The sequence below is a fragment of the Hyaena hyaena genome, unplaced genomic scaffold (assembly GCF_003009895.1).
Source record: "Hyaena hyaena isolate Hyena2069 unplaced genomic scaffold, ASM300989v1 scaffold_355, whole genome shotgun sequence".
Classification (NCBI taxonomy): Eukaryota; Metazoa; Chordata; class Mammalia; order Carnivora; family Hyaenidae; genus Hyaena; species Hyaena hyaena.
In genome coordinates, this window is record NW_024080986.1 from 8550 (window position 1) to 24894 (window position 16345).

At 33.8% G+C, this 16345-nt stretch overlaps 1 long non-coding RNA gene across 1 annotated transcript in view; it reads left to right on the forward strand.

Annotated features, from left to right (window-relative positions):
• The first annotated feature begins 7932 nt into the window (after positions 1-7932).
• Positions 7933-16345, forward strand: part of LOC120243739 — a 60389-nt gene continuing 51976 nt past the window's right edge. The window contains exons 1-2 of the long non-coding RNA XR_005531385.1: positions 7933-8125; positions 11760-11850. This is a non-coding gene — a long non-coding RNA (uncharacterized LOC120243739). The remainder of the gene's footprint in view (positions 8126-11759; positions 11851-16345) is intronic.

A 16345-nucleotide genomic window follows, 5' to 3' on the forward strand; every position in this document is an offset into this window, starting at 1 on the left:
CTCTTCCCATTCCCACTAGGCCACTAGCCATCTTACAGTGAATCCATGTCAGGTAAGGGTAGATTTGGGAATTTACAGATTAAATATATGAGATAATAATCATAATTAAAATCAAGCGATTTTTTATCTTACTGAATACTTATCACTTGTCATATTTTTCCTAAATGTTTTACATTAACTAATTCATTTTATTCTCACAACAGCCATATGAACTATCCTAATTTTACAAATGAGGAATCAATTGACAGATGAAATAGTTTTCTCCTTTTGAAAACTGGGCTTCCTTTTTCAATTTATTGTTTGTCATCCTCTTTAAGATGGCAAAGAGTATTTCATAATCAGCATAGTATGTATATATCATTTCTGCTCCCTCCAATAATGGATTACTTTATACTTTTAATTTCTCTAATCACTTTTTTATCAAGCCTTTTCCATTGTGTGTCAATATTTTCTGATATTCTTAACATTTTGTAATATTCTTTTCACTTATTTTATCTGTTTTGGTATTTCTTGTTTGTATAGCTTATTTCCTTTTATAACTCAGATTCATCTGTAAACTTATTGTGTGTTCACACTGGTTTCTCTAATTTAATTTCCTTTGTTTTCTCACAATGAATTGCTTAATAAAAAATTTAGTGTATTCTACCATCTTAAAAAACATAGTTTTTTTTAAAAAATGCTCTTGCTACAATAATATGTAAGTATATATATAAATCTAATTTGAGATAAATGATTGACAATGCCAACAATTATATACTGCTTTACTTTCTGAAAGCTCTTAGGATCTTCTCTCTGTGCCAGGTATATCAATATTTCAGTAAGATGTGATTAGCTGTGGGGGTTTTTTTTGTTTTGTTTTGTTTTGTTTTGTTTTGTTTAGTGTACTTGGCTTTCAGTAAGTCCATTCAATCAGAAAACTTCAATCCCTCAGGTTGGGGAAATTTTTCTTTTCTTAGTAATAATATCACCACCCAATGTCCTTTGCTCTCTTTTCCTGAAATTCGTATTATTCAAATGCTTGATATCATGAATAAATACTTTTATTTTTATCTTTATTCCCCTTTCTCTTGTCTTTGTTACACTTCCTTGGATTTGGGAAACTCTGTGGTTTATGTTTCTTTTCAAATATACCCTTGGGGGAGAAGTCATTTGTCTAGTTAGCGTTGGGAAGGTAGCCAGGTGTTTAAATGATCCTTACATATATATTCATACATGAGTCCCATTTTCAGTCACTCTATTTCACATCATATTGCTAGAATTCTGACATATTCTAAGGTTCTTCAAGATGAATCATCTGGCAGCTCATTGAATTCTTCCTTTAAGGATACTAAAGTTTGCCTTCCCATTTTTTTCTGATCAGTCATTTATAATTATTTAATCAAATTTCCTTCATTATATATTGTGTTTTGGATTTACAAAAGTTTCCTCATTTTGTCAATGCTGGGATTAGTATTCCGATGTCTCAATTTCTTTGAAAATTTAGAGTGATTTTTAAATTAAGATTGTCAAATTATTAGAGATGCACCACTTTCAGTTGACTATTTTTATGTTTCTCTTTCTTATCCCCAGATTTGGTACAGGCTATCCTTTCTTCAGGGAAAGACTCATCTTACAGTGTCCTTTACTTTTCTGTCATAGCAAGGATCACTCTCATTGGTTATCTTCCAAATGCTTGCCTGCACACAAGCTTGTAGACCTGATGAGAACAAAACCATACTGTTTATGGTTTCTCCACTAGCACAGTGTTACTCAATAAATATATGTTGAAAGGACAAATGTGTTTTTTTTGTGACCTTATCCTTCACCCCACATGGACCAGTGGAAGTGGAGAGGAACAAGGTTGATGACTCTGGGCAGGCTTTCTGTCATGTCTTGGATTCACACTCCAGAAAGACAGAGTAAGAGCCAATTAGCCATGCCATCTATGCATATGGCTGTCACCATATGCCTCAGCAGAAAGTCACCAGACACAAATGCACCATCATTTCTTCTTGGAATTATAGCAGTGCTCATGCATCTGTTATTTCTCATGTATTAAATTGTTGTTTATTGCTATTTTGTAGAATGCCATAATTAAACCTCTAGAAGTTCCTCATACATTTTATGTATTTTGGAAATTTTATGTTCTTTTTATTTATCCACTCTTTCATTATCTTATTTTACTTGTCAAACTCTTAATGCTTTTTGTTTGTTTAAATTCTCCCTTGCTTCTTTAGAAACTTACTACCCCCTGCCTTATCCACCTTCTTGAAATATTTGCTTTATATAGTGGAAGGATTCTTCATCTTCTTCAATAAATCCTAATATAGAGATGTTTCCTAACTGTTTTCCTCTTTTCACCTAGGCAGATCAGTCTCCATCTCTAGTATTTGGAATAGGAGATAGCCTTAGCAGGAAGATAAATATAATACATCTTCTAGTTTCCAGCAACAGTTCCATCTGTGCCCACATGAGTCTTGCTGGCCATGACTATCCATAGGGGATATGTGGCCGTGTGGGTGCTAAGGTTTTAAGCTTTTCAACCTTTCTGTCCCTGTATTCCTACCCTTTCTTAAAGTATTAATGAATGTATGTCTACGTTGTAAGTCTTGTTTTCATCAACAAATACACTAGCATGCACAGCCTTTCAGATCTGTATCAGCAAATTTGAAAAATCCTGTCTCCCCTCTAACAGTCCTATTTAGCTGTGCCTACTACCCAGAGTATTCTTTTCCCCAGAGTCACCTTTTCCTTGTACAAAATAAGGCTCTCAAAACTGTAAAAACACTCACCTTGCCATCTCTCTCATTTGAACTCAAACAGCTTTAAATTATCTGATTATTTGAAACCCTTTGAAAGCTGAGTCTGAAAAAAAGAAGGATTTACAATGGTCGTCTGTTGCTATTTCTTTGTCCTGAACCATTAAAAATGAGGCCGTAACTCACAAGGATGCATGGATTTCCCCTTTGGCACATTCATCCACTACATGTCATCACGGACTGAGGGTATGGACAGGTGTTCTCCTCAACAATTTTCAACCTGCTGTTAGAGGTTGGCTTCGAAATAGACCCAGGGATGATGAAAGATTTACCCTTTATAATATTTTTTTCTCATTTTTATCCTAGCCAAACTAGAAATGAATTGGTAGAAAGAAAAAAACTGTATTAGTAAAATAAACAAGCAGTGTGTGTGTGTGTGTGTGTGTGTGTGTATGCACGTGTGAGCGCGCATATAAAGAAATCACCTTCTCTGCCCTAAATGATAATCTCTGTTACTTGGAGGATGCAAAGATTGTATTTATTTATTCTCACACATTCTACAAATGGGAGCCCTGATCAACAAGGAGAATAGACTGTCTGCATTTTGCATAACACCCTCAGATTAGGAAACTGTCATTTGTCCTTTTTCTTAAGGGCCTTTGCCCTTCATGGCTATTAGACAAACTGATACTGATGCATCAAAAGGAAGCAAAGAAGCCCCAAGTGCCACTTTCTTTGCTTTGAGCCAATTGTCAAGTGGAACAGGGTTACAAAGGAAAAAATATCTTCCTGACCTCTACAGTGTTGAGCTTATTTCTGAAGCGTGAGATTTGATTACTCTTATTTCTCCAAGTAGAATCACCTATAGGTTTGTCAGATAAAGAGTTGAGCTATTTTTCTGTTTAAAGAGCCACACAAGATTTGTAAAGCTGTAAATTTCACAAGGCAATTCTTTTCTGGGTGGTGTAGAATTTTTTTTTTTCTGCCTACTCTGCTTGTTGCCTATGTTGACTTACTTTGCTCTTACAGTAATGATCCACATAAGCTTGTTTTTATAAGCATTATCTTGGGGGTCAGATTAGAAAGTGTGTGTGTACAAGAAATGTGGAACAACATTTTGGACAAGAAACTTTTGAATTCTTGTCCTATTATCAGCTATATTATATCGGGGGTAGGAGAAATGGGCTTAAGTGTATTCTTTTCCTTCTTTCCTAGGTAAAGTATGTATATAAATAGCTTTAAAAATTGTAAAGGACCATACAAATAGTCTGGACTTATTGTAATATGACTGGTGTCTCATAAGTGCTAGTGCCTTCAATTGGTATTGTTATAATTGATATTAAATATAAAATTGTCCTTAACCTAGTGATTTGGAAATACAAACTAGGATTCTAACAAAACCTCATCATATTGGGAAACTCTTTCACCAGGAAAGGTATTTACAGACCATACAATAAATTCTTCCACGACCATCAATTCCAGGTTTTTATCTAGTTTCTCACTGAATTCTTCTTAAGAGGGGAAGCTGCTTTTTTGAGGCAACCAGTTATATTATTGATATATTATCGGTCATTATTTGGTTCTTTTATTCATTAAGCAAAATCTACTTCGTTTTCACTTCTATTCCTGTCCCAAACCCTATGAAATTATAAGTAACAAACTTCTCCATCTCATGCAGTCTATTATTATATACTCAGAACCAGATCAACTATTTTCACATAATATTTGCATAGCATGTCACAACTTACATAATGCATGTCATTTGACCTATACAACAACGTTAGGAAAAGGATGGTATTATTATATCAGTTTTATGGGTGATAAAACTGGACCTTAAAAGGACAAAATGATTAGCCCAAAACTGCTCAGCTTTCATCAAGTAAAAAGGGTTCAGTTAGAACCTAATCTTTCTGACTCCACTTCTGGAGCTCTATCTAGACTGTAACACTGAAGAATTTCTGGACTTTTTGCTAGTTTTGTTCTGGGTGATATCTACCGCTCTACCCTTCTAATTATGTGGCTTACAAAATCACTTAGGTGAGTGGTGTCTAGGGTAGAATTTAGTAAGGTGATTACTACCTTGCCTGGATTGAGAATGACATTGTTTAGCCATTCCAAGGTCACATTGCCTTCTTCAGACTCCCTTCACATTGTTGACGCGTGCTGAAACTCTAATTAACTTGGAGCTTCTTGTCATTAATCAGTAATAATTCATGACTCATTTTTGCTGAAACTGTACAATTAGTTTGGAAATATAAACTACCACCAAATAGTTTTAACTGATTCTCCTAGATTTTTAAAAAAATGGGTTCGGTTTTGAGTGTATGGGATAACTTAAAAAATAACTTCAGTTTAAACATCAGTTTTTATTTGGTATCTAACAAAGCATTTTCCAATGGTTTACAAATTTATCTCCCCTACTCATATTTAGTGTTCATTCTTAACCAAGGCTCGGTGAGCAAAAACAAATGATGTATTTTATTTTATCAAAAGTTTTCAATACTTTCTGGTGAAAAAATTTTGGAAAATTTAGTTATCTTTTGTAGCCAGTGATAGAGATATATTTGGTTAGCAGTATTCCTCAACAATACTTCTCAGGCTTCTATCTATTCTGCTTATACACATAACAGCCCTATAGATAAAATAAATAAATTTTAGATAGCTGTAAAAATATACATTATGATTAAGGCTTCATCAGATTATAATATATAAAAATAAATGCCTTATATTCAAAAGAATTTATTATTGGATTCACACCTTGAGAGGCAATCTGAGTTATTTGGAAAGAGCCTTGGTACTTGGTTTCAAAGCTAATGAATAATATAAGATAGCTAGGTTATAAAACCAAACATGTTTTTCATTAGTTGGACTGTTTTTATGCTATCTTTTTTATTTAATTTTTTTATCCTATGCCTTAGTAAAATTATTTTTCAAAAATCATGTTTTAGCTCTACTCAGGGAAATTGAGCCTAATACTGGACTCAGTTGAAAGAGTACCCATCCAGAGCCTGGCCTAGGACAAGATATGGGAAATAGAAGTGAACAAGTAATAGGGAAACTGAAACTCAAGGGAGAGGTGAAGCCATTTGGCCACTGACCTGTTCCTTCTTGGATAATCACCTCTCAGATTTCTCAAAAACCTGGGAAAAAATGGATCTAGCTCCATGAAAGAAGGACATTTTTCATGTGAAACTGAATCACAGAGATGCACTTCATTCTTGAATCACAGCTGTGATTTGGAATCTAGTCTATGCTCATTTCTCACCATCGTATAGTTGCTTAGCTTGATTTCCTATAGCTGGCTACGGTGACCCCCTAATAATAATGGATTCTGAGCCTAATCTTCCCTCTTATAAGTGATCATCACTTGCTACATTGATTTTAGTGTCAGAGGTCTTTAGTGTGGGTGCAACTTCACTAAATCGATGGGTAAGCCCTAAAGTGTGCAGATTTCTTCTCTTTTTATTAACCTCTCTTAAAAAGCTAAAAAGGCAGCACACAAAAGGAACAGTGTCCTGTGTAAAGTTTGAATCCTAAATATAGGGAATTAACCCTCACAAATATTGACTTGTGGTTATGCACAAGTTTCGGCAACACATAAAAGATTGTTGATCAATAAGACTCCCTTAATGGGTTAACTAATTATCAGAGTGGGAAGGCTCTCTATGCCAGCCAGGGGAACACTGACTGGACATACAGAATATATCAAGATGTTTGAAAACAGCCATTTGCTCAAAATTCAGTAGATTTTGTCCAATAAATGGTCAATGCTTTAGCTCAGCCACCCAAAATGACAAGCAGACTCTGTCCCAGCTCCAGATGCACCAGTGATATGTCCATTACACTTCTTGCAATAACTAACATCCCAAAGGAAAACTTGACATATCAATCATGTGATGAATCATCGTAAACCTAAAATGTCATATCTCTCCAGAAAAGCTAAATAGCATGTAATTCTCTACTGGACCATTCATCAATTCTTAGCCATTGTCATTGAGAGATTAGATCTTAACAAACAGAAGATATGAAATCATTTTAAAACTTATAAAGTAACTTCTGAATCAGGAAAACTATTGTTATAAAGAGATCATTCAGCTAGGACAGTTTTCTTTCAAGGTTGTGTCATTAAACTCATGCCACTGTGCATGTTGGATTGCTTACCCAGGTGAACTGCGATAGCTGATAACTTTACGAACTGGCATCATTTTTAGTTTGTTGATCTATTTTGTAGAATTTGCAGTAAGAACAATAGCTTGTGTTCATATGTTTAAACATATACACATTTCTAAACCAAAGATAATGTTGCCAGAAAAAATTGTAATTTCAAACATGAACTGGTAAATTTTGGAGTAGTCGTCCATTAGGTAAAGCATGCATTTTAGATTATTATTACCTTAAACTCCTTACTTTTCTCAGTAAATACATCACCACAGAGTTTTGAAATGACTGTTCAGAGTTGTGGAATCCATGAGTAGAAAACTATAACTCAGAGAAAGTTCTCTTAATTATTTATGTATAGAGTTGAAACTTCAAGAGATGCCAGATACTCGGGTGGCATTGACATGGCAAATTAGTTTAAGAACATGGGCTTTCGAGCCAGGCGTACTTGCTTCTGAATACTGTCCTTGCTGATTCTAGATACATTATTTGGTAAATTTCTTAAATTCTCTGAGCCCTAGTTTCTCACATCTATATATTTTATAGATAGAGAAATAATAATACCCATCCTAGGGTGATGTTTCAAGAAGTAGAGAATGACTCAGTAGTTCCTAGCTTTAGTTTATTTCTTTCACCTTACTTCTTTTCCTATTCCCAAGGCAAGTACATTTCATAAATAAACACAATCCACATCCCAAGTTAACATCTCATTCAGAGGTAAGTTTAATATTTATTTATTTGCTCATTCATTCAACAATTGCTTTTAAGTTTAAAAATAAGTTTAATTTATTGAGAGAGAGAGAGAGAGAGAGAGCACCCGTGTTCACAGAGGAGGGGCAGAGAGAGAGAGAGATGAAGAAAGAGGGAGAGAGAGAGAGACGAAGAAAGAGGGAGAGAGAGACAATCTCAAGCAGGCTTTGCCCTGTCAGCACAGAGTCCGACACAGGGCTCGATTTCATGAATTATGAGATCATGACCTGAGCTGAAATCAAGAGCCAGTGGCTTAACCGACTGAGCCACCCAGGCAACTTTTTAATTGACATAAAGATTGTTATCTGAGACAGAAAAGAACAATACTTCTGTAAAAATATTTGCCTCTCAAAAAGACAGGCTCCACATGTGGTGCAGAAATTTTCCACCCCGGCAACATACAGTATAAGATCAGAATTAAAAGCATTCCTGAATGCCTGTGAAGCATGGCTCAGTCACCCACCAGCTTGTAATTGAAGGTAATTACTCAGCGGCTCTGCGCCTTAGTTGTGTTGACAGAAAGACTATAAAGAGTGCCCGTAAGGTTGTGAAATCATAATCATTTTTATATGCAACATGAATGTAATAAGCACAAATGCTTATTATAAATACATGTATACTTAATATACATACTTTACTATCTTACAAGTATACAAGTACATAAAAATATATTTGCCAAGCAATACTTAATAAACAATAAATGCTTACCATTAATATGTTATTAGTTACATGGAGATTAAATTATGACTAAGTGTGCATGAGAGAGTTTGAGTGTGTGATATGTGTAGGTTATCTGAGTTATCTGACTCAGTTATCTGAGTGCTGAGAATAGGCATCCTTTGCAATTTACTCTACAGTATAGAGGTAACCTCAAAACATCCTAGAGAAAACACACCTTGGTAGGCAGTGACATAAGATCAGAAATAATTGTGAGAGGTAGGAGAGAGGTATGAAGCAGAGAATCATATTTGAGACTGAGAAATAGGGGTGGAATGATAATGTTTGACAAAAATAAATAAAAGTAAACAAAAAATTGTTTTGAAAATATAAGATTTAATTTTTTATTAATTTAAACTGTGTACAGGTAAGCCTATGCCACTTGTCATTCATTCATTTGGCTATTCTCTCATTGAATGGATATTAATTGAGGGCAGGATTATAAGGATGATGTCATATAAAAGGCAGATATGACCCCTGCTTTTATGAAGCTTGCAGTCTCTTTTCCCTAAATCATCCATTTCTCTCCTCAGACCCTTTGGTTTACTCTCTATTTCTCATATATTTTTCCAAAAAGAGAGAAAGAAAAAGAGAAATTTCCTTATATGTCTACTAGTAATTTTTATGATTAAGTTGAGTTTCCCTAAATTCAGTGTCTAATATCAATCATTAATTGTATGCAATTGAAAACATTTTCATATACATTTAAAATTAGAGAAATAGAAACATTCAAGATGAAATATACATACTCATATTCTAGTTGAATGACTAAATGCAAAATTTTCCTTTGGCAGTATTGATCAAAATACTTTCCTTCATATTTTCTATGAGAAATTTCTGTATGAAGATTTTATAAATGAGTTTTAATATGTTTTATTATGAAGGTAACATAAGGATTTTTTGTGCATGTGAATTTATTTAAGAAAAAAGCATTTTTTATTAGCAAAATGAGATTTTAGTGTAAATTTACGTGACTGTCCTTTAGGACATTTACTCAATTGTTGTTTGTGGCTGTTGATATTTATGGAAGTCAAGAATGTAAATATAAACATTGGGGGACAAAATATTCACTTTAAATAAGGCAATATAATGAGATACATGATCAATATGTGTCACAAATACATTTGTTTCTGGAAAGTTTTATTGGAGCTAGAAGTTTTGATTATCACAGTTGCCCAATTACAAAGTCAGTAAGTATAAAATTCAGAGAATAAAAAGTGGTTTATGTATATATATTTCCTTTTATTTCAAATATTCTCCTCCCTTTATATTCCCAAGATAGTGACAAAATCACAAGCCATATTAAAAAAATGTTTAATACAGGAAAATTTAATCTCAGATTTTCAATACGCCTGTATTTCACAAGGGAACCAAAGACTATTTTTGTTTTATTTCTGAAAATCTTTCTATTGTTATTCCTTAGAAAGAATCAAGAATATTTTCTTTAAATATATCCTAATTAAATTACACTACACAATGTTATTTGTCAATTCTCTCTTAAAAGCTTACACACACACACACACACACACACACACACACATACACGTAGTTTTTATCAATAAAAATTATCTCATTGGAGTTAAATAGATTAAGTTTCAAATTCCTGCTTCTTCAGATACTAGAGCTGTGACCTTGGGAAAATTGCTAAATCTGTCTGATCCTTAACTTCCTCAATTTAAAATGAGGTGATGTTTAATATCATTGTGGTGTTTAAACCGTCAGAAGTTTGATTTAAAAGCTTACTAAAGAGCCCTGCACACAAAACAAGGTTAAGTAAATGGCACTCATTAGCTCTTAAGTTTATTGTCAATAACATATTTGTAAGTTTATACATCTATTTATCTACAAAAATGGTGAGTAAAGTCCATTTATCCACAAAAACTGAGTAAATGAAAAGTCGGAGTATGTAATATTAAGTCAACATGAGCTTCCGGTTCAATATGGTGTTTGTCTAGTGAACTCTGAGGAAGCTTATCATTATCTTCAACTAAAAAATGATCTGTGAACACACAAAAAAAGAAAGGGAAAAAGCAGGACACCTAAAAATTATGGAAATATAATACTATAATATAGGATGGTGGAATTAGAAGAGGCTAATCCACTGATGATATAATCGATGGAGTTTCATTAAGAATTTCAATCTATGTTCAGGAAATGCTTTGCTACATGCATTGATTGAGAGCAGCAAGTAGGATGTTTCATCTCTTTTCAACTTCTTATTATGTCGGAGACTCACTGTCTACCTATCAAAAAACTGGACAATGTTTCTTCTATTATTTTGGTGCTAATATTGAAGACAGCCAAAATACTGTTTTCATGGGTGCTTCCTTTCTTTTTCATTATTCATCTTTCCATACAACTTGTAATAATGAAATGAATAGTAGTAGTTACAATTTCGACAGACTGTGAGGGCCACACAGCCATTCATGCACTCCAGGGTGATGATTTCAACTAACAAAAGCAGAAGAGTAGTAAATGTTATGCAAAACCATCACCGCCAGTAATTCACATTTTGCTTTAAGTTGTCAGCATAATAGGACACAAAGAGAAATGAGAAAAATCATGACTATTAAAAGGAAAAAAATTAACAATATAGACAGATAATAGGGCTATACAATTAGAAGCCCTACAGCAGTACTAATAGAACTTTCTACAATGAAGGAAAGATCCAGAAAGCTCCTGTCCAAAGCAGTAGCTATCAGCTACATATTCTTATTAAGAATTTGAAATGTGGTAAATATGACCAAGGAACTGAATATTAATTTAATTTAATTTAATACTAATTAATTTATATTTAAATAACCAAATGTGGCAAGTGACTACTGTATTGATCAGCACAGCCTGAAGGAATCACTTATAATTCTGAATTAAAAAGAACATCTAACCAAATAGCAGATACAATATCAGTATTTTTAAATGACTTTTTCCATATACTATTATTAAGCAGTTGAAATTATAATGGGAAAATTCTTTCAATTCTTTGTTGCATTGAAATATCCAAAACCTATCTATTATAAAATGAATAATTTCCTTAGAAGTATTAAAAATTTACAAACTTAGCTGACAGTTATAAGGATGAAATTTGAATACATGAAGAGAAATGTGTATCTGAATAAGAAAACTGGGTATTGTAAAAATGCCAGTTCCTTTTAAATTAATTTATGGATTTTGGATAATTTCAGTCAAAAGTGAAATGGGATCTTTCTTGGACTTGATTAATTTATTTAAAGTTGATTTAGTGTAAACTTGTATCTTGTGTTTCATTGTGCCTTTCCTGTGGGAAGAGTAGAGGATTCCAACCTTTTGAATTCAGGCCTTGCATTATGACCGGATATGGCCAATGAAGTATGGGTACACAGGATATTCTAATAGCCAGCGATGTATCTTTTCCTTCAGCCCATGAATCTGCAATGTTCCAGAGTGAAAACCCAGAGGAGCTGCAGCCAACCCAGACAAACATGAAACATAAGCAAGAACACCTTGGCTGGTAAGCATCTGAGATAAAGTATTTCTATCATTATTTCCTTTGTTTTTCACCTATTTTAGTTCATATTAAAATACATTCTAGGGGCGCCTGGGTGGCTTAGTTGGTTAAGCGTCTGACTTTCGCTTAGGTCATGATCTCACGGTTCGTGGGTTCGAGCCCCGCGTCGGGCTCTGTGCTGACTGCCAGCTCAGAGCCTGGAGCCTGTTTCAGTCTGTGACTCCCTCTCTCTGACCCTCCCCTGCTCATGCTGTCTCTCTCTCTCTCCTAGAAATAAATAAAGCATTTAAAAAAAAAATACATTCTAAAACTCAAAATTTTATGCCAATCTGGTATTGGTATAAGATGCAAAAAACTGAGTATAAGAGCAGAATGTAGACCTTAAGCAGACCACAGAATGAATAGAAAAGGAATCCTTTATCAGGGAAATTGTATTTAATATTATGAATTTAGGAAAATACATCAATTTGGACATCAATTTAAACAAAGTTAAGTTATGGGTTACAAACTACAAACTAAAAATTATCAGTATGAAACCATAAAAGAAGTAAAAGCAGTGGAAGAAACTCAAAAGTTTTCAAATAAGGCTACCTAAAAGTACCTTACCAAAATAAAAATGAAATAGCTAAAATTAAGAGAAACATGGTGTTTTAGGAAAATATTTCTTATAAAATACAGGCTAGACTAAAATATGATGATGTAAGCAAACTCTTTGTAAACACTATATGTATAGAATTTATCATATCTTATTAATAAGAAGAATTATAAGCAAGTATCTCTTTTCAATATGTCAAGCAGGGCAAGATTTTATTTTAAAAATAATACTCAAGGCTGAAGATAGTTTGTTGAACCACACATTCCCATACAGTCATGGTAGAGTATGAATTGGTACAAACTTTCTTAAAGAACATCTTTTCATTATGTATTAAAAATCATAACATTTTTTATATTATTTGCATCATTAATTTCACTTGTAGAAATTTATCTAAAGAAAATACTCGTAAGTTAGAAGAAATGTATATACAGTATTTTCATAACATCTTTTTTATAGTAAAGGGTAAATAAGAAATAACTGAAATATATAATAGTGAGGTGTGCATATGGTACTACCACCATTTCAGATAATTATAAGTCATTCATTAAAACCAGGGTTTTAAAGAATTCATAATATCTTATGAAATTGTTTGACATGAAATATATAACGAGAAAAAGATTAATAATAATTCTCTGTAATCTGAACTTGAGGGAAACATACATATATATAGAGAGAAAATCAATTGGATTAAACATAGTAAACATTTTTATTCCTAGTTTTTTATTTTCTTGAAACTATTTGCCTTTCTTAATCAGTTTCTTATCCAAAGGTGAAATCCATTTTATGGGAAGAAACAGGATATTTAACAGATATTTCAATAATAAGACTAACATTAACTTATTTATTTATTAGAATAGGCAGAATAGATCTTATGCCAAAAAGCTTTTTTCTCAATACCTTTAGATATTAAACTTCAATGAGTGAGTAAAATCTCTTTTCCTATAAATTTTTAGATGTCATTGCTTCTAAGATGGTTGTTTAAACATTTGTCTGAATTGGATAGTATGTTTATCTTTGAGATGCTTATTATTATGATAGTTGTAATGAAATTTGACCTATACATTTGTATATTATGCTTCTTTTGAGATTCTAATTAGAAATGGTCAACCCAACTAGAGACAGACAATAATAAACATTTATCCTTTTGGTTCTCAGTTGACTGAAAATTGATCTATAAAACTTCCATAGGTTTTAAGTCAAGCATCTTTGGACATTCTTGAAGTCTTGAAAGGGAGTAAAATTCTTTGTTTTCATGGAAGTAATAGTTTGAAAGTTAACCAATTTGACCACAGGAGGAAAATAGAACAGATTTTACAATGTTTTGCTTTAAGGTTAAAGAATTTAAAAGTAGAGCAGAGCAGAAGTCAAGTGAACACGCACCTGGCTTGGAGCTTCTATCTCATATTTTGAGCTATTCCCTTAGCCCCTCAAGCATTTTGGAGGAAGCCAAGCTGATAGATGCCTGGTATTGAGCGTGTGCTGTGCTACCACTACAGAAGACAGGCATTTTACCTGGAAAAGCTATTAGACTTAGGAGGCTGTGTTCTCCAGATCTTCCAGGTCAGTGGTTGTTCAAATATCATTACATTAACTCAGAAAATAGAAATTTTACCAATGACCTTAGAGAATTCATGTGCTGGGAGTTGGTAGTGGGTGTCAGGGGAAAGTAGAACTATGCACTTTTAGTTGTTTGTGTGCTTTGTTTATTGTTTCTTTCTTTTTTTTTTTTTAACATTTATTCATTTTTGAGAGAGAGAGATAGAGCATGAATGGGGAGAGGGAGAGAGAGAGGAAGACTCAGAATTTGAAGCAGGCTTCAGACTCTGAGCTGTCAGTACAGAGCCCGACGTGGGGCTCAAACTCACAGACTGTGAGATCATGACCTGAGCTGAAGACGATCACTCAACTGACTAAGCCATCCAGGTACCCCACCTTTTATGATTTTTTTGGTAAGATTTACCAACAAGTTAGGTTCTTTTCCTTAGCTTTAAAAATGAGATATCAATTATTGCTAGATCATTTTTGTTCTATATCTATTATCATTTCATCTATATAATAGCCAATGATTATATTTTACTGGAAAACACATTTTTGCTTAGGTTTGTTATATGAGAACCCATTTCTCTTAATTTCTTAGTTGCATAAAGGATTTCATTTTAACAAGGAACCTCTGTTAGGCTGGATAGACAGACACTGACATCAGAGGCATGAGCGTTTGCAACTGGGGAGAAAAAGGTAAGGTCAAAAGAGCAGATTAATTAACCAGCTATGATGGTTGGCCTTTGCAATGGCAGCTAGACTATAGAGCACACAATGGCAAATTTAGGTGTGCTTCAACTGGTGTTGTTATCTACAAAGACATAATATGATGAAAAAAGTGAAAATGACATTCAAGAGTTTAGATTCAATGAAGGGCAGGAATGAGTTTCCAAGCCACACATCCTTTCGAAATAAGGCCAGTGTTTAGGAATGGAGACCATTGGATCTACCTCCCAAGAACAAAGGAATAGAGCTAGCCATGGTTCTGGCTAGGTAGAACCTAGGTAGGTGATGGTGCTCCAATGGCAAAAAGAAATTGGGATAACAAGCAAAATAATGTAGGATAGTTAGTAACCTGGCAGAAAGACACTGAAGACTACATTGTCATCTCATAGACTTGCTGTTGTCTGAGGTCCAACCACAATGAAAACTTGGTCTTAGTGGAAAAAAATAATGCTAGATAATAGAATGAAGATATTGAAGGACTATGTCATCATTGCTTTCAGCTGAGGGTGACAGGCCTGAGCCGATAACATAAAATTCTTGGATGAAAGGCTCTGAAAATAAAAGGATTGAAAGAGGGAATAGGGAGGGAAAATACTTAAGTTTGCAAATGTACTATAACTAGGAGCTTGAACTATATTAGTCCATTTAATATTAGTGAACGATGGATGTTATTTTCTTATTATAATTGATGTGGTAGGATTCCTAATGTTAGATAGTGGCATAAGTGTAAGTATTAAAAGTACTTGTTGAAATACAAATTTTTGGCCCCATTCCATGATGCATTTTCAGCCTTTGTTATAGTGAAAGGGGCCAAACGTAAATGTTCTTAGCACACCTTCACATATATGTCATTTAACTACAGAGATTTGATGTAAAGTTTATTGGAAAGTCTCTAGTTCTTTTTGGAATTATAATGAATAGATTACTGAATGATTTTGTACAGCCAGTCATTTAGATGTAGAGTATACTAGTTCGCATTACATGCCCTTTAGAGAATTTCGAGAGACAATTTCTTTGTCTTCAAGGTAGGGGGCAAGCTGGATGAATGCACAGACTGCCCTGTAAACCTGTCCCCTCAAAAATGCAAGACGTATTAGTGGAATTAGGATGAAGAAAAAGATTAAAAGTTGAAGATCCTTGAAAAGGAGCTTAAAAATCTGAGTTACAGTAAAACTATGCTTGGCTCTTTGAAGGCATTAAGCTGCAGCAGAGTATACTGATAACAAGTGTGAAATGGGAACAACCGGAAGCACACAAGGAGATTAAAATGCCAGTTACAGGAACAAATGACTTCAAAAGGGATTAAATTAAGATATCAAGAGCAGAGGGATTTGTGCAGCTCAGGTTGTTGGTGAAGGTTATGAAAGTTTTCTTCACTAACTTGTCAGCCTGAATGGAGTTTAGGCTGTTTCAGGCAAATTGGATACTAACAATCCCTGTTTGTTTGAGCTCATAGCTTAGATGTTACTGGATGATTCCCAAATCTGTAAATACCAAAGAAACTCTCAAGGTCCATTCCCTTGTTGGTCTGAGAAAAGTTTGGCAATTTGGTAAATTTCCTTTAGTTGCTGCTTTGTATGCTTAGAAAGATTTGCCAAATATATTGCCAGAACAATTCAAGTCAAATTGAAGCTATTG